The following is a 19971-nucleotide window of genomic DNA, read 5'->3' as shown; positions in this document are numbered from 1 at the left end:
TGGGTGTTGGACAAGCTGAATGCCAGTCCCATCCCTGCCACTCAATGCCTGTATGACTGTGGGTAGATTCCTCAAAGTTTCTGGAGCCTGGAACCCACTTTTAAAGATAGGAAACGGTGACTTGGCATCCTAGATAGTTGATTTTGTTTGGTTGGTTTTCTTTCTTTCTTTCTTTCTTTCTTTTTTTTTGCTAGTCCTGGGGCTTGAATTCAGGGCCTGGGCGCTGTCCCTCAGCTCTTCAGCTCAAGGCTTGCACTCTACCATTTGAGCCACAGCGCCACTTCAGGCTTTTTCTGCTTATGTGGTGCTGAGGAATCGAACCTAGGTCCTCATGTATGCAAGGCAAGCACTTTACCACTGAGCCACCTTCCCAGCCCCCTAGATAGTTGAGAGAGTGCGGTAGATAGTTTGTTTGGCATAGTGCCTGATCCACACAGTAAGTGGTAATAGCTATTTTGATTACTATTATAATTTTATCTGCAGCTCACCCAGGACAGAGCTAGAATGAGGAAATCAGGTGCCTGGGGTTTTTTTTGTTGTTTGTTTTGTTTTTGTTTTTTTTGTCAAGGCCAGTGCTCTTCCATTTGAGTCACACCTCTACTTCCAACTCTTTGGTGATTAACTGGAGATAAGAGATTCACAGACGTCTGTGCCTGGGTTGGCTATGAGCCTTGATCCTCAGATTTCAGCCTCCTGAACAGATAGGTTTACAGGTATGACCCTCAGGTGCCTAGTTTAGATACCTGGTCTGTTCAGAACCAAGTATGTTGTTTGTTCTTGGTCCTGATGGACTTCTCATATAGTCCTGTTCAACTCCAGACCATGGTAGAAGATTCAACCTCAGTTTGCCTTGCTAACAACCTGTCTCTAGTTATTTAACCTGCATAGGCTGGTCCCCTGAGCAGCAGAATAGAGCTGTTATATTTCCCAACTGTCCTTTTCACTTTCGTGTGTGTGTGTGTGTGTGTGTGTGTGTGTGTGTGTGTGTGTGTGTGTGTGTGTGTGTGTGTGTGTGTGTCCTGAGGCTTGAATGCAGGGCCCTGAGCACAGTCTCTGAGATTCTTTTACTCAAGGCCAGCATTCTACCCCTTGAGCCACAGTGCCATTTCCAGCTTTTTCTGAGTAAAGAGTCTCTAAGGCATTTCCTGCCCAGGCTGACTTTGAACTACAATCCTCAGATAACATTTTTCTGAGACTAGGATTACAGATGTGAAACACCAGCCTAGTCTCTTTTTTGCTTTTAAAAAGTGAGATTTATATTTTTTAGACCTAACACAGTGTCTGGTACATGGTTAACACTTATAGGTAAAGAAAAGAAGGGAGGGGAGGGGAAGGGAGGGGATAGAAAGCTGCTATTGGCAGAAATATTGATACACAAGTTTCCCAACAGAAGTCTTCAGGGCTGGAAGGAAATGGGTAAGGGATGCTCAGAGGGAAGCTGGAGTCCAAGCCATTGTGAAGGAGATGCCACCTGGGAAGATTGGCCAACACTGTTGCATGTTAGGAACCCTTTACAAAAAAGACCAAAGAAACTGAGCTATACCAGAAAGTACAGGTGGACTCATTTTCACCTGCTAAGTATGCACCTTGTGTCTGTGTGTCTGTGTGCGTGCACACATGCACATGCACACACACCCAAACTCAGGGCCTCTTGCTCTCCTGGCCTTTTCTACTCACAGCTGAAGCTCTACCACTGAAGCTGAACTTCCAGTCCAGCTTTTATGGGATCCAGCCTGTGGGTCCCACCAAGGCTGCCTAGATCTGCAAGACTTTTCTGTTCCTCAAGGTAGCTGAGTTGCATGTTTTGTTTAGGGCAGTGTGAGTCTGGGACAGATCACATGGCAGTTTTGGAAAAGGATGATTGTTGAAAGGACCTGCCCACAGCACTAGACAGCAGGACATCCGGCTAGCTCATAGGATGTGGGAGCCCTTTTTTTTCTTGGGGACACCGGGTCTTGCATCCTAGCTGACCTTCATCTACTTTCTGGTCTCTATCCAATGGACCACTGGCTTCCTCGTTCTCAGTACCTGCCCCTTGTGCTCTGATTCTGCCTCCTCACACCTCTTACTCTCAAGTCCACCCAAAGCCTCTGGCTTTTGTGCAAGGGCTAACTGTGAAATGGGCTGCTGGTCCACCAGTGGTCACAGCGGGTGTCTGGGTGATCGCCTGGGTCATGAGTCCATACTAATGCACTTGGTGTGACTGGAGAATAAGTTCACAAGCCACAGTACTTGGGAGGGGCGAGCACCTACTGATCACTCATTCACTCCTGTTAGCTGGGCAGGCTGCTCTTCATATCCAAGGCCTGGGGCTGCCTGGGATGCCTTCCAGGATATGGGCTACAGGCTTCTCCCTTTCCTCCATACAAGGGAGGTTCCCCCCCACCCCATGATCATTGTGAGGGACCATCCAGGAAGGTTGGAACGTGCCTAAATGCAGGCACTGGGAGACTCCTTGCTGGCTCTAAATTAAGAAAGCTGCAGTAAAGCCATGCAATAACACTCTAGGCAGGAGCTCCTAACAGGAACAGGGGCCCACTGCAAAGAAAATGAGGCCAGATTGGGGGTGGGAAGCTGAGATGGTGGTCTGCAGGGATTTGCTGCAGGAGAGCCCCCCTGGAGAAGCAGGAAATGGTTCACCCAAGCCCCCTCCCCCCACACACACACATACACAGGGCTTGCAGGGTGGGTGGGTGAGTTGAGTATTGGACCCTTAAGTGCAGAAGGATGTCCCAGCCCTGGAGCCTGAGCTACCTCCGTAGTGCTACAGCAGGAAGGGATTGTGCAGCAGGGCGTCTACTGTCACAAATCATGCCTGTGATCTCCTGTTCCACAGGGACACAGAACAGGATCATTCAGCAGCCTTTGAAATAGGGCAGACTGCAGGAAGGAGGGGGGATATTTGATAAGATCAAAGTGAGCAACTGTTCTTGCTTGCTCATGTTCCTCCCTACCCCCCTGGTCCCCAAAGCACAGCTGACCTCTTACATCATCACATCAACCCTTTGCTAAAATCCCATTGATGTCAGGTGGGCGTGCCAAGTCCCCACTCTAGGGCAGCACTGGCCAGGACACAGGAGATGCCCTCCGAGGTAAATGGACACCTTCAAGGAGCTTAGACTCCTTAGAGATGGCTGAAATTCATCCTCCAGGATCTTAAACACGACACATTGTTGGCCAGGCACCCTTGGCTCACATCTATAATCCTAGCTACTCAGGAGGCTGAGATTCCAGTTCAAAGTCACCTCAGCAGAAATATCCTTGAGACTCTTATTTCCAATTAACCACCAAAAGGCCAGAAGCCAAGCTGGGGCTCAATGGTAGGGTATTAGCCTTAAATGAAAAAAGCTAAGGGCTATCACCCAGGCCCAGAGTTCTAGCACCAGGACAGGCACAAAAACAAACAAACAAAAAACATTGTAACCAGTGATAAGGGGAAAAATGAATCCCAGCCCCTCCCTCAGCCCCTGTTCTTTTCCCTACTCTGAATCTCAGCACCGGTCAAACTCCTAGGTAGCTAATGTTCTGGCCTGGGTTTATCCTCCACTACCTCTCTCCTGAAGGTGAACGTGATGAGTCACGCACACATATAATACAGGTTTTGTCAGGTTTTTCACAAAAATGGAGTTACTCTCACATATATTATTTTGCAATATTCACACTCTCTCCTCCCCCCAGATCAGGGGATTTAAGTCTGATTCATTCTTTAAATAGCTGTCCCACCTATTCATTTCCTGGTATGTGTGCTAGGGTTGTCTCTGTTTTACAAAGTGTCTAATAAATGCAGCTATGTGCAGGTCACCCGACCATACCTCTAGCAAGAAAGAACATACATGCAGGCTGGAAAGGTGGCTCAGTGGTAGAGCGCTTGCCTTGCATGCATGAGGCCCTGGGTTCGATTCCTCAGCACCACATAAGCAGAAAAAGCTGGAAGTGGCGCTTTGGCTCAAGTGGTAGGGTGCTAGCCTTGAGCTGAAGAGCTGAGGGACAGTGCCCAGATCCAGAGTTCAGGCCCCATGACCGACAAAAAAAAAAAAGAAAAAAGAAAGAACATACATGAACACACACACACACACACACACACACACACACACACACACACACACACACAGACCATATTGATTCATGGGCTGGAATAGGACCAAGAAGTGCTTACATGAAGCCGGGCGCTGGTGGCTCACGCCTGTAATCCTAGCTACTCAGGAGGCTGAGATCTGAGGATCGCGGTTCAAAGCCAGCCCGGGCAGGAGAGACCGTGAGACTCCTATCTCCAATAAACCACCAGAAAACCGGAAGTGGCGCTGTAGCTCAAGTGGTAGAGCGCTCGCCTTGAGCTGAAGAGCTGAGGGACAGCGCCCAGGCCCAGAGTTCAAGCCCCACGACCGACAAAAAAAAAAAAAAAAGAAGTGCTTACATGAATTCCCAGTGTCAGGATATTTCTGCTTCAGGGCCCCTCAATCTGCAAACCAAATCCTAGGTTTGTAGATGAGAAAGGGGATTTGTCCAAGGGCATATAGATTGTTACTGGAAAAGCTGAGGGGGAGGGGAATTTAGATTCTCTGATTCCTAAACTGATATCCCCCATACAAATTAAAATACAAATAAAATATGAAACTGGTCCAGTCTGGGTTATTTAAACTCATAGATGCCCAAGTTTAGGAGCTAATGAGGACATGAAATGTGCTCAGATACGACACAGCGTAAATGTCAAAAGGATGGGAATTCTTTTATTATTCTTCTGCCCGCTGTCCACACCAAACCCATTTTTCCAAATATTTCAAGCTCCTTTCTGCCTCAGGGCCTTTGCATTTGCCGCTTCATTCCTCTGAAACTGCTACCTGACCCTTGTGTTTGTCTGGCCAGGGCCACACTTGGCATAGATTTCTGCATGGCTGCCTCCTTCTGACCCAAAGATCTCAGCTTAAATATCTGTGTTTGTGTTTTCCATTCACCCCTGAATCCCAAATGACCTTAGCCCATCCAGCCCTGGGTCTTTATCTGCTTGCTGATGATCATGTATTTGCTTTCTGGTTCATCAGTAGCTTTTCTATTAGAATAGAAACTCCCCGAGGTAGACAGCTCACCTGCTGAAAACAGTGATCAGCACATAGTAGGTGCTTTGGAAATATTTGAGTCGACAGCACGTTCTGTTTGAGTCCAGTGGGATTTCCTCGACTCCAAAATGTCATGCTTTAGTGAGGCCGCTGAAACTGGAAGCGGATTCCTGACCAGAGCACTGGCTGTGGCTCTCATGCAGGGTCCTGGCTCAAAAGGCTCTACCTCCTCCTGCTCCGTCCCAGCCGCGTCTCCTCTCCTTGTGCCCTCACGGCTCCTTCCTCTGTCTGTGGCTCCCTGGTACCTTGCCAAATGGGAGGGCATGGAGGCCAAGGACCCGGAGATGTCCTCCTGTGGGAGTCGGGTGTGGGGCACTGGCCAGCAGGTCTCCATCACCAGCCTGTTGGGAGAGCTTGGCCAAGTCCTTTTACCTCTCTGGGTTTTGTCTCCTTAGGAAATGAGAGACAGGAAGCTACAGAAGTCAATAGCCCTAAGGTTTAGATCGTCTGAAGCCACTACCTGATCCTATGTTTCTCCACCAGAATCAGAAAAGAGGAACTAAACTCCCTTCTGTATTTTACATGGAAAAACAACAACAAAACACCTAAGGCCCTGGGAGAGGAAGGGGCTGGAAACCCAGGCTTGCCTGTGGATGAACCTAGCTGGCCCCAGCAGCTGAACAAAGGCTGAAATGCCCTGCACATTGGGGTGAGTCCAGTGGGTACTCCACCATCATATGGCAGAAGGTAACAGAAGCCTAGACTGGCCTGAAGGAGACCTGGAACCCCGCCAACTGTCAGCACCCAACTTTCAGACTCAGGAGTGAGGCCAGAGGAGCCCCAGCTGCATATGAGGCAGGGAACAACTGCCCAGCTGAGCCCAGTCCAAACCACTGTCCTGCAGCGCTGTGGGCGAACAGTGGCAATCTTCAAAGTCACATAGTTGTAGTGTTTGGGATGAAGCAATAGAAGATCAATACTACCACCTCTGGGGGCATCTCTGAGGATTAAATATGAAAATGTATGAAAACTATTTTTCAAAATCTTCTTTGGCACAAAGCAATAGCAAAATAAGCAGTAATCAGGCTAGCAGCCTGTGATTGAGAGAAAAGTTGTTCTGTTTTCTAAAACTTCCCTGCTGGATACTCAGTTTCACGTGTCTAATACATGGAGGCCATTTCGAACCTGCCTGCAGTGCTGCAGACTGGAAGTCAAGATCAGCTTGGGCAGACATTAGCCTGACTGCTCTTGATAGAGCCAGGGGACCAGCAGGGCACTATTTAAGATTAGGTGACCAAGACTGGAAACCATGCTATGGATACTTTGGTCTGCTCTGGGGCCCCAGAGCTTGCTCTCCTTCCTGCCCACATTATCTTTTGTTGAGCCTCTACTCCATGGCAGGAATGGGCTCAAGTGGTATACAGGACAGAGCAGAACTCAAGATAAACCACCATCTGTTACTACTGGTAGGCAAACAGTAAACTCATGACTAAACAGAAAGATGGAACAGGGATACGGGGGATGTTGTATAGTCAGGGCTGGCTTCTCAGAGGAGGTGCTACTTGAAGGCCTCAGGGAATGAGAACACTCTGCGAGGTGTACTCTTCTTCCAATTTATCTCTTAGATCGGCTTTTCCTTCCCTTCCTTTTCTCTGCAGACTCTACATCTGAGTCATAACACCTACCTTTCAGTATTCAATCTTAGATCCTATTTTCTTCTCCCTCCTATTTCCCTTCTACACTTATGCTTTCCTTCTATTTACAATTAGAACCGCTCTCTCATCCATATTTTCTTCTAGATCTATTTCCCTGTCTTCTTTGCCTGTACTTTTCGCCATTAACTAGATTATCCAAACATCATGTGTTTTGGGTTTGTTGCTTTAAACGGTTTTGTGTATGTGTTTATCTATTTTGATTTTGTTCATTTCTCTTTCCACCTCCCTCCCTCAACCAGACTTTTTTTTTAAACATATAACACTGCATTCTCATTAACCATTTCTATTGAGCTTAACTGTCACCCCTCTCTTAACTACTAATGTCATCCCCCTATCTTCTTATTACCACTCTGGTTAGTTTAAGTCTTCCTAGATCACAAATATACATCTTTGCTTCTTTTTTTTTTTTCTTTTTTTTTGTTGGTCGTGGGGCTTGAACTCTAGGCCTGGGCATTGTCCCTGTACTCTTCAGCTCAAGGCAAGTACTCTCCCACTTGAGCCACAGCATCACTTCTGGTTTTCTGGTGGTTAATTGGAGATAAGAGTCTCACAGACTTTCCTGCCTGGGCTGGCTTTGAACTGTGATCCTCAGACCTCAGCCTCCTGAGTAGCTAGGATTACAGGGTGAGCCACTGGCGCCCAGCTCATATCTTTGCTTCTGTGTTCACCTAAAGATAATGGAGCAGTAGTGGTAACTTGGCTTCATTAGGGATTGTCACAAACACAAGGTTGTAGTTTGTCAACTACAATAGCTTTTCTTTCTTTTTCTTTTTTCTTTTTTCTTTTTTTTTTTTTTTTTTTGTCAGTTGTGGGGGCCTGGGAGCTGACCCTCAGATCTTTGCTTTTTTTTTTTTCTGGTCGGTCATGGGCTTGAACTCCGAGCTTGGGCACTGTGCCTGGCACTCCTCAGCTCAAGGCAAGAACTCTACCACTTAAGCTCCAGCACCACTTCTGGTTTTCTGGTAGTTAATTGGAGATGAGTCTCCTGCACGATCCTCAGAGCTCAGCCTCCTGAGTAGCTAGGATTGCAGGTGTGAGTCACAGGCACCTGGTTTCTACAATAGCTATTATGGTCAAGATTTTTCATCCTGAGTGTAACAGAGTATCATAAGCATTGAACAGAAAGAAATGATAAAGTGGAGCTAAGAGGCTGGATGAATTCAAAGAGGATACAAACAAACAATTAACTGAACTCAGAATTCAAACAGCTGAATGAAATAAGGAAGACAATACAGAATATGAAAGAGATACTCAATAAAGATAAAAGACTCATAGAAAAGTAAAATTGAAATCTTGAAAATTTGATTTTGGGGCTGGGAAGGTGGCTCAGTGGTAGAGTGCTTGCCTTGCATGCCTGAGGCCCTGGGTTTGATTCCTCAGCGCCACATAAGCAAAAAGAAAAAAGCCAGAAGTGGCGATGTGGCTCAAGTGGTAGAGTGCTAGCCTTGAGCTGAAGAGCTGAGGGACAGTGCCCAGGCCCAGAGTTCAGGCCCCATGACCGGACCCCCCAAAAAAATAACTAAAAAAAATTTTTTTAAAGCCTAGCTATAAAAAAACAGAACAAGTTGAAAATAGAGTATCAGAGATTGAAGATAAAGCAGGGTGATTAGATCAATCAAAGAAATTTGAAAAAATTTAAGAAAATATTAATGGGATTTATAAGCCCTCTGGGACACCATCGAAAGACCAAACCTCTAAGTGATGGGTAGAGAAGGAGAGGAGATACAGGTAAAGGTATAAATAACCTATTCAAAAACAAAACAATAAAACCAGAAACTTCCCCAGAAAGGAAAAGAGAGAAAAAGAAGATCATCCAGGTGTAGGATTCCAGAAGAACAAACAGGGAAGCTCAAAAGGAAACATTTCTAGTCATAATATATATTATATCTAAAACACTAAATATATAGATCAAAAAAAGAACATTAAAAGCTGCAAGTAGCACCAATGGTTCACACCTGTCATCCTAACTACTCAGGAAGCTGAGATCTGAGGATTGTGGTTCAAAGCCAGCCCAGGTAGGAAAATCCATAAGACTCTTATCACCAATAAACCACCAGAAAACCGGAAGTGGCACTGTGGCTCAAGTGGTAGAGCGCTTGAGCTGAAGAGCTGAGGGATAGTGCCCAGGCCCAGAGTTCAAGTCCCACGACTGACAGAAAAAAAAAAAAGTTGCAAGAGGAATATGTCACATACAGTGGCAAGCCTGTTAGAATAACAGAAGATTTCTCAGCACAAACTCTCAATGTGAGGAGGTATGGTAAGGCATAATCCAAGCCACTAAAGACCTTTATCACTCTGGGCACTGGTGGCTCATGACTATAATCCTAGCTATTCAGGAGGCTGAGACCTGAGGATTGCAGTTCAAAGCCAACCCTGGGTAAAAAAGTCCCCATGAGTGTTTTTTTTTCTTTTTAATTTGTATTTATTTTTTGACTATGTGGTACAAGGGAATTGAACCTAGGGCCTTATGCAGCATGCTAGACAAGCATTCTACCACTAAGCCACATTCCCAGCCCCCCACCCGCCATTAGACTCATCTCCAATTAGCCACTCAAAAGAAAAAAAATAGAAGTGGAGATGTGACTCAAAGTGATCGGAGACCTAGCCTTGAGCAAACAAGCTCAGGGACAGTGCCAGGCCCTGGGTTCAAGTCTCACGACTGACAAAAAAAAAGATAATCATTCACCTACATTAGTGTACCCAGCAAAGCTCTTTATAATTGAAGAAGATATATCATCATGACACATCACAACAATAACAGTAACAACCCTTGTATAAATGCCTCATGCACAGCAGCTCATGTCATCTCCCCATTACCCCCAAGACAGGAGCTATGTTCCCCCATTTAACATTTGGGGAAAAGGATACTTAAAGAGAAGTGCTCAAGGACATGCAGCCAGGCCACCAGCCCCTAGGGGTTTAGGTGTAACTTATCCTTAAATTATAGGTAACTCTGACACATAAAAGAGAAAAGAGAGCCAAGTGGAACTGACCACTGGTGGCTCACTTCTATAATTCTAGCTACCCAAGAGGCTGAGATCTGAGGATCAGAATTCAAAACCAGCCCAAGCAGGAAAGTCCATGAGACTCATTTCCAATTAATCACAGAAAAAGCTCGAAGTGGTGCTGTGGCTCAAGTGGTAGAGTGCTAAGCCTTGATTAAAAGGAGTGCATGGACAGCATTCAAACCCAGAGCTCGAGCCCCAGGACAGGAAAGAGAGAGAATCAATGAGAGAGAAACAAAGAGAGAGAGAAGCAGAGAGAGAGAAACAAAGAGAGAGAAAGAAACAAAGAGAGAGAAACAAAGAGAGAGGGAAAAAGAAACAGAAGCAGAGAGAGAGAGAGAGAGAGAGAGGTGCCGAGAGAGGAAATACATTACTGTGTTCACCTTTTGGGCTAAATGTAAATTCCTATTTATTCTAAAGTTAATCACCTGAACCCCACTGCAGAGCTTCTGGGCTGGAAAGGTTCAGTCCCTGCTGTGACTCTAGAACCTCACTGACTGCATTTAGCTGGGCCAGCTGCCAAAGAACAGAGCTGCTATCACTGCACCAAGATGCCAGGCCTGAGCTTGTGGGAGGGCCACTGTTTCAGCAGCTACCAAAGTATCACTGTGCTACAGGGCACATAGAAGAGCCCAGAGGGCTCCCCACCCTGAGCCCAATCACCATCCACTCCTGGTTTGTCTGTGTGTTCTTGGCAGAAGCCAGGTGATAGAGAAATCCTGGCTGCCTGGGCAGCTGGAACACCATTCTTTACCTAGCCTCTGAGGCAGGAAGCCACCATGGAGGGAGGCTCAGAGACCTGAGCAGGGTCTGTTCTTAGTATTTGCCACAGTCCACTCCTTACTTTCGCAGTCTCCCTTCCACCCTATCTTCCCTTCCATACACTCCCGTGAAGCCACCATTAGATGCTATCACCCAACCACTCAAAGGGCAAACGTATTTCCATCAAATAAGAATAGTCTTCTTGTTTATTCCTAGAGAAATAGCTAAGCCCCGAAGTCCTGCTCCAGGGAACATTGGTGATACTCAAATCTCTGGTTTAGACAAAATTTCATCTTAGTTTATTTTTTCCTTCTTGTCAATCATGGGGTTTGAACTCAGGGCCTTGATGCTGTCCCTGAGCTTTTTCACTCAAGGCTAGTACTCAGCCACATTGAGCCACAACTCCACTTCCAGTTTTCTGGTGGTTAATTGGAGATAAGAGTCTCATGAACTTTTCCTGCCTGGCTGGCTTTGAACCACGATCCTCAGATCTCAGCCTCCTGAGTAGCTAGGATTACAGGCATAAGTCACCAGCACCCAGCTTTATTTTCTCTTTTCTTTTAATGATACTGGGATTTGAATTCAAGAGCTTGTGTTTTTAAGGTCTTGAATTCAATCTAACAGGTGATCTGTTAATTGAGCCCTAGACCTTTTTGCTTTTTTTTTTTTTTTTTTTTTTTTTGTGGTTGTGGGGCTTGAACTCTGGGTCTGGGAGCTGTCCCTCAGCTCTTCAGCTCAAGACAAGCACTCTACCACTTGAGCCACAGCGCTACATCTGGGTGGTTTTTTGGTGGTTTTCTGGTGGTTTATTGGCGATAAGAGTCAAGGACTTCCTGCGAGGATGGCTTTGAACCAGGATCCTCAGATCTCAGCCTCCTGAGTAGCTAGAATTACAGGTGTGAGCTAGCGACTCCCGACTAATTTTTGTTGTTGTTAGCATTTCATGTTTCTGCTTAGAACATGATTGCTTCATCTCAGACAGCAATCTTCTCACCTATGCCTTCTGCACAGCTAGAATTACAGTATGCATTACTTCACCCAGCTTTTGTTGAGATGAGTTGAAATTGGCTTGCTACCTTTTTCCCTAGGCTGCCTTCAGACATTGAACCTCCTGATTGCTATCTCTTGAGAAGCTGGAATTATAGGCATGTACCATCATACTCCACCCTAAAGTAGTTTTGGGGCAGGGCTGTACTGAGGGCCTTATGCTTGCTAGGCAAGTGGTCTACCATTTGATCCACACCTCCAGCCCTCCATTTTCTGTAATCGTGCACTAGATTGGTCCAGTTCACCACCACCAAAAAAACCTCCGATGCAAAATGGGAGAGGATAAAATTAGGACAATCAGTACCAACAATAAATACATGCATGGTGAAGCAGGCAGAGAAAATGTACAGATAAGCACTCCAGTGGCATCTACAACTCCCTCCTCCCCCGCATTCAGCTTTCCCTTGCCTTCAGCATGCTCCTCGTGGGGTCAGAGGCTTCACCCATGGGATCATCCACACTTTGTTCAGGAGGAAGCTGAGCCCAGGGTTGTCCTGCTCATACTGAATTGCTGTCAGCTTTGATTAACTTGTACCAGTGGCCGTGGAATTAGAGGCACCCAGAGGATTTCAGGGGATCCAGATGCATACTTCTCATTCTCCTTGTGCAGCTGTAACTGGATTTAACAGCCAGAAGCAGCCACTCCAGCTGACAGAGAACTTATTCCCATCCAACCATCCCCCGCCTTCTTTTGTTTTCTGTTCACTGAGGCATGGGGCATCTGGGATTGCCAGATGGGGCTCTCAACTGTCAAGGCTGTGGAACCTTCAGAGTGCTTTCTTGCAGAAACCATTGTTTTGAATACTAGAACTCATACACTAGAAGAGCTCTAGTCTTAAGGAAGAGGAGCAAAAGCATTATTGTCTCTGAGGCATGGACTCTGGAAAAGAGAGGAAAACATCATCTTGTAGTGGATTCTAATTAGAGCTTACATCAGATCCTTCACTACAGATGTGCACAAGGCTCTCTTTGAGCTGATACTGAATTTCAGTAGGCAATTTGTAGTGGTGGTGGTAGGGCTTGAACTCAGGGCCTGGATACTGTCTAGGTTTCTGTTTTGTTTTGTTTGCTCTAGGTAGCCCTCTATCCCTTGAGCCACAGCTCCACTTCCAGCCTTTTGGAAATTAATTGGAGATAAGAGTCTCATGGACTTTCTTGCCTGGGCTGACTTTGAACCAGGTTCCTCAGATCTCAGCCTCCTCAGTAGCTAGGATTACAGGCATGAACACCAGTACCTGGCTACAGCAGGAGACTCTTACATTGAGAGCACGTGGCAAGACCTGTAACTCTCAGGCTGACCTGACAATGTTACATTATTGGCTGAAAGCTGAGGTTGATGGTCAGAAGCAATGTTGTTGGCCTACCATGACAGCTAGACAGTCAGCAGACTACCATTGATGCTGACAGAAACATAGTAAGCAGAGAATGCAAGACATGTCTGTCTAGCGAGGAGCAAACTCTACAGCTTGTACCACGAGAGGAGACCAGGGCAACTTGCTGCCACCAGATGGCAGGCTGGTCCTCATGATCAGGTACCATATTGAAGGCTCGGAGCATTCCTCTTGGCAAGCTACGCATTCCACAATGATGATAGCAGGGAGACTACAGCACAGACAGCTACCATATCACAGCTGCCTTCCTCTTCTTCCATAACGAAGCCCTCATTTTATTGAGGTCATTAAGTATGCAGCCAAAAGGAAACTTTTCCTGGCTTCTTTGCTTCCTCCTCAGCTGTGCCAATGAAATGTAGATGTTTCTACATCCTGATTACCCTTTCACTACTCATCCTTCCTCCTGGAACAAGTATATGAAGGCTATGAAAGCATCAGTAGCATCTCGCAGCTTGAGATGCATTTGAGGGTGGAAATCCTAAGGGAAGTATGTAAAACCCGAGTCCCTGGAGACTCAGTGGCTTCCAGACTACAAGAGAAATAAACAATATCTGATTTAAACCATCATTGTTTAGGGTTTGTCTTCATATAAGTCAAAGCTAATTCTAACTTACATGACACAAACAAGATTGGAGGGGGGATGCAAAAAGTCCTAAATATATCAATAATTACAATAAATATAAATGAGCTGAGTGTATGATTAAAAGACAGATTTTCAGAAGATTTAAGTTAGAGCAGAATCGCTTAAAAATGGACCAAATCAGTCTGTGAACTTCATAGGGAAAAGTAGGAGTTGATTTTCACTAGCTGCTAATTGAAAGTTAGCCTCTTTGTCACTTACAGGCATGGATAACATGTCAGTAATATCATATGTTAGCAGTACCTGTGACTTTGACCTCACTAATCACATTATCACAGTGTTACAAAATATTTTCTTCTCTTATCACTCCTTAGTAAGCCTACATTTGGGTCATGTTTAACACATTATCTAAAAAATTGTACATAATGTCCCAACTGCTTAATTGTTTTGATGGCTATTTCAATACAATTAGTTTGCTTTGTGATCCCACACATTCAAAGCAGTATTTTGAAATGGGCTTCATATGCCTTTAACTACCAAAGGGACATGTGACACCATAAATATGAACTCCTAAAATAGAGAGGTTCCAAGGCTATTCACATCCATATCAGGAAAGGAGGAAACAAGATTTTTTTTTTCTTGAAAAAGGATATGAAAGAGATTATGTACCAAAAATAACTAAATTAAGGGGATGTGATGATCACAAATATATGTACCTAACAGCATAGCTTCAAAAGATATGAAGCAATTTGGAAATGCATTTAAATTAATAGCTGTAATTAGATTAACAAACCCTGTCCCAGAAATTAACAGATCAGTGAGAAACAAATAGGAAAAGTTTAAAAAAAATAGGTTCCAAACATTTGATAGAACTTTATATGTAACACACTTAAAGTATACTAATTTGCCTAACCTATGAGTCATGCCCCCAAACCAACCATATACTAAGCCACTGGCAAATGGTGATATAGTTCACACTTCAGGGGTAATAATACAATAACCTATCTAACTACATGCCAACAATATGGAAACTTGAGATGAAATCGACAAATTTTAGGAAAACCCTCCACTGGCTCAAGAGAAAATAGAAAACCTGAATAGCCCTATAATCTTTCGAGAAATTAAACTTATTGTTTCATTTTGTTCTTAGACCACCAGGCTCTAGCTGGGTGTGTGAGCCACTGGCTCACACCTGTATTTTTAGCTACTCAGGGAGCTGAGATCTGGAGTACGGTGGTTTGAAACAGTCCTGGCAGACACATTTGATAGACTCCATCTCCAATTATTCCGTGAAATGCGAAGCTAGAGGCATGGCTCAAGTTGTAGAGCTCTAGCTAAGCAAGCAAGACAAGTGAGAGCACAAAGCCCTGAGTTCAAACCCCAATAGAAAATAGAGGCTCGGGATGCTTTTGCTTCATAGAAACATTTTACCCCTGTCAAGTAATAGACTATTCTAACCATACACAAATTCCTTCAGAGATTCAATAAAAGAGTTTTCAGAAGAAATTCACAAACTGATTCTAAAACATAGGCAGAAGAGCAAATTCCGAGGGAAAGAAAAGGCTCTGTGAATGGCCTCTGAAAAACCAGTATTTGTATAAAGCTATGATTAGCACTGTAGGGCTGGGGTGTAGCTGAGTGGTGAGGCACTGGGCTGGCATGCCTGAAATGCCTGAAGCCTTGGGCTGATGAAGAAGAAATGTTTACATAGCAGAGGAGAAAAAGCAGGGAGAGAAGAAGGAAGAAGAGGGAGAGAGTTCTTGATACATCATAGGTCCTAATCCCTCTCAAGAATGTTACTCCTTGACCTTATGGCCCACTCTATCCCCACGTTGAGCATAATCTGCTTGTAGGATCCCTGGCTATGTCAGAGTTATTCACTGAGGCTGAGCATGCCTGTGTGAGCCTCAAGGGGTAGGGTGGGGTGGTCTTTGCTGCACTCACTTTGCCCCTCATTTAAGACTCCTGCTACCTTCCTCTCCAGACTGCCATCTGGGGCAGCTTCCCCCAAACCACCTGCCTCCTTCCTCCCTTCAGACAATGAGTTCTGTCAGCACTGCCACAGTCCTCTGTCTCCTCCTCTAATGCAAGAACTTCCATAGCAGGTACTAAGTCTCCTTCACCTCTCATTTCCTATGTAGATCTGGCACACAGCATTCATTGTAATAGTGGCTAACATTTGTCATATGCCAGGATGTGCTACATATGTATATATACATATATATACACATACATGTATACATAAATACACACATATCCTTACACATTTCTTCTCTCTGTATTTTATTTTGGCAGGATCTTGTTAGGTTGCCCAGGCTAGCCTGGAACTCATCATGTAACTCAGCTGGCTTTGCTCCTGCCCTCAGCCTATAAAGTGCTGGGATTACAGGTGTGAGCCACTAAGCGCGCGCGCACGCGCGCGCACGTGTGTGAGTGTGTGTGAGTGTGTGTGTGTGTGTGTGTGTGTGTGTGTGTGTGTGTGTGTGTGTGTGTGTGTGTGTGTGTGTGTGTGTGTGTGTGTGTGTGTGTGTGTGTGTGTGTGTGTGTGTGTGTGTGTGTGTGTGTGTGTGTGTGTGGTCTTGAAAAGTGATGTGCTACTCTAGATGCCATTAGGTTGACAGAAACAAAACTCAAACAAGCTGAAGCTAGAAGTGAATTTACTGAATCAAGAAAGGGAAAAAACTGGAAATATGTATGCGTTCAGGCACAGGATCCAGCTACTCAGGGAAGTAGCAAACAGGTTTCCTTCCTCCCTCCTCAGCTCCGTTTCTCACTGCCTACCTTCCTTTTGTCAGCAAGCCCTCTCTAGCCAGGGGGAAACTCTCTGTCAGCAGTCATGACAGCTTAGCCACCACAGTGGCAAATCCCAGCATTTCCATGGACTCAGCAGAAACTCGAGGTCTCTGATGGGTTTGTCTGCCTACCTGCTGACAGTGAGTGGATGAGTATGTCTGATGTGTATCCCCAAAAAGAACCAAAAGGAAAGAAATGGGAAGCCTCTACCATGGGAGGAGGAGCTACAGTTGCTCCATTGTATAAATGGTGAAATGGGCCTTGAGCTCTGAGTGAAATGAGTGGCCCAAAGAGAATTTAAAGGGATTGGTCTGATGAGGAGAAGGCCGGCCCTCCTTGACCCTAACCTGTTGCCCAATCAGCCTCCCTTCCCTCCTACTCCAACGCTGTGGCCCCAGTCTTTCCCCACCCTCTTCTTCTCTTCTGCTGGGACCAGATCAGCCATAAAAATCCAGGACAAGGCTTGGCGCTCGTGACTAATGCCTGTAATCCTAGCTACTCAGGAAGCTGAGATCTGAGGATCAGGTTCAAAGACAGCCCCAGCAAGAAAGTCTGTGAGATTTTAACTCCAATGAACCACCCAAAAACTGGAAGTGGAGGTTTGACTCAAAATGGTAGAGGGCTAGCTTTGAACAAAAGAGCTTAGGGACAGCACCCAAGCCCTGAATTCAAGCCTTGGGACAAAAAAAGAAAAAAAAAAAAAAAAGACCAGGACACCAGAACCTGGGCAGTGCCAAGGACAAACTGACCTCCCTCTGATCTGTATCTTACCTAAGGAAAGAGCTCTTTTTTTTTTTTTTTTAAGTACCACACTAGTGACCAAGGAGCAATGCCCAGAGCCTTACCCCCCCAACAAGCCACACAAACTCACTCCTTGCTTAGTTTGGGGCAGCCTAATGGCTCTCTTCCCTCTCTGAAGAAAAGCTCCTGAAAAGCTCTACCTGGATAATATTAGCATCTATCTGTGACAGAACTAAATAAAATAGCTCAAACAGCCGGGCGCTGGTGGCTCACGCCTGTAATCCTAGCTACTCAGGAGGCTGAGATCTGAGGATCGCGGTTCAAAGCCAGCCCGAGCAGGAGAGAACGTGCGTGAGACTCCTATCTCCAATAAACCACCAGAAAACCGGAAGTGGCGCTGTAGCTCAAGCGGTAGAGCACTCGCCTTGAGCTGAAGAGCTGAGGGACAGTGCCCAGGCCCAGAGTTCAAGCCCCACGGCCGACCCAAAAAAAAAAAAAGCTCAAACATAGTGTGCACTCAGCCCACAGCCTAACACAAGGGAAGAACTACATAGATGTCAGCTGCCTCCTGGGTAACTATTGGTTGACTAAAAAAGCGCATGATTCAGATCCTAGAGTTTCTGGATGGTTCTCCTTGTGGAAAAAAGGTCAGGCCTCCACACTTGATAATCTCCTAGGCTTTAGTTTACCTTTTCTCTTCCCCCTCCACCCTTCTTGGGCTTAAACTCAAAACCTGAGAGCTTTTGTGCTAAAGGCTAGTGCTCTACTGCTTGAGAGCTCCACTTCTAGCCACCCCCCCCCCCCATGTGTATGCTTAATGGAAGTAAGAGTCACATGGACTTCCCTGCCTGGGATGTCTTTGTACCACCATCCTTAGATCCTAGGTTCTAGTTCTCAACTTCCCCAGTTGCTAGGATTAAATATGTGAGCCACCAGCACCCAGCGGGTATTCCTTTTCTTAATTCTTTGTAAAGTGGAAATAACAGCATGTTTAGAATGCTGTTGAAGTTACACTGGATATGGTAGCATACACTTGTAATCCCTTCTACTTGGGAAGTGGAGGTAGGAGAATCTTGGTTCAGTGCCAACTCTGGGCCTGAAAAATGAACAAGGACTGAGGGTGTGGCTCAAGTGGTAGAGAGCACTTGCTAGACAAGTTCAAAGCTCTGCATCTCAATACCCAATACTACACACACGTATCATCTAGGAGGAATTTGCAACTAGAGAGGGAGCAAGTACCTTTGTGAGGGATGGACATCCCTCCAAGCTGACTTGGAGAAGGAAGGGAGGAGGAAATGAAGCAAGTGATCTCCCAGCTGTTTGCCTGGGAGCTTGTGATCAGGACCCAGAAATGCTGGGCTGTAAAGCACAGAGATATCAGCATGCAAGACACAGTGTGGTTTTATCTACCCATCCTGTCCCCTCTGTTTCTCCCTGTTCCCTTTCTCAGCCCCAGAGGAGCCCTCAGAAAAGTCATGCCTGGGGACCTCTGTCTGTAAAATGGATGCACAAACAATTGTCATTGGGTCCTTACCACCACAACCTGCGATGTTGTCTGTGCCTCCATTTCCACAGCCAAGCAAACTGAGGTTGAGACATAGGCTCCAGATGTAGCTTGAGGCTAGAGTGCTTGCCAAGCATGCACAAACCTCTGAGGTTTGAATTCGAATTCAAGCCAGAGCTAGGGAAACTGAGATTCTTGCGCTTCTGTAGTCTTGAGATGGAGAACAGAGATTGTCACTGTCTTTGTTGTAGATTAGGAAATTGAGGCTCAGGAATGTCAAGGGAACTGCCCAAGTTTGTTGATGGAGAAAGTGGTAAAGAAGCCTGGCACTGGTGGCTCATGCCTGTAATCCTAGCTACTCAGGAGGCTGAGATCTGAGGACCGAGGTTGAAAGCCAGCCCGAACTCAAAAGTCCGTGAAACTCTTTTTTTTCTTTTTCTTTCTTTTTTTTTTTGGGGGGTCCCGTCATGGGGCCTGAACTCTGGGCCTGGGTACTGTCCCTCGGCTCTTCAGCTCAAGGCTAGCGCTCTACCCCTTGAGCCACAGCGCCACTTCCAGCTTTTTTTCTTTTTGCTTATGTGGTACTGAGGAATCGAACCCAGGGCCTCAGGCATGCAAGGCAAGCGCTCTACCACTGAGCCACCTCCCCAGCCCCCAAGTCTGTGAAACTCTTATCTCCAATGAACCACTCAAAAACTGGAAGTGGTGCTGTGGCTCAAGCAGTAGAGCACTTGCCTTGAGCTAAAGAGGGCAGGGACAGCGCCCAAAGCCCAGAGTTCAAGCCCCACGGCTGACCAAAAAGAAAAAAAAAAAGTGGTAAAGAGCAGGACGTAAACCAGAGTGGAAGAGTGGAAGATCTTGAAAGGTCACCTCCAACTGAAATACTTGTACATTCTGGGTAGGGGGCAGAGAGAAATTAAATATAAACCACTGAAAGAACTTCATCATCTTATGACTGATTTTGATAACTTCTGACTTGGGAAGCCATAATGGTTGCCCATATCAGGCCCTTTCAACCTAAAATAAAAAAGTCATCCATTAGCTGGGCGCCAGTGGCTCACACCTGTAATCCTAGCTATTGAGGAGGCTGAGATCTGAGGAGCTCATTCAAAGCCAACCTGGGCAGAAAAGTCTGTGAGACTCTTATCTCCAATAAACCACTAGAAAACCGGAAGTGGTGCTGTGGCTCAAGTGGTAGAGCGCTTGCCTTGAGTTGAAGAGCACAAGGACAGCGCCCAAGCCCAGAGTTCAAGCCCCGTGACAGACAAAATAAAAATAATAATAATAATAATAAAGTCATCCATTATCCTGAAATCCCTTTGAGTCTGGACCTCTGAGATGTCACACAGATTTAGCCCACAGCCTCCACCTCCCTGGGA

Source organism: Dipodomys merriami, unplaced genomic scaffold, assembly GCF_024711535.1.
Source record: "Dipodomys merriami isolate MVZ:Mamm:240054 unplaced genomic scaffold, mDipMer1.0.p SCAF_28, whole genome shotgun sequence".
Taxonomy (NCBI): domain Eukaryota; kingdom Metazoa; phylum Chordata; class Mammalia; order Rodentia; family Heteromyidae; genus Dipodomys; species Dipodomys merriami.
The sequence above is the reverse complement of the archived record's forward strand: the minus strand, read 5'-3'. Positions refer to the sequence as shown.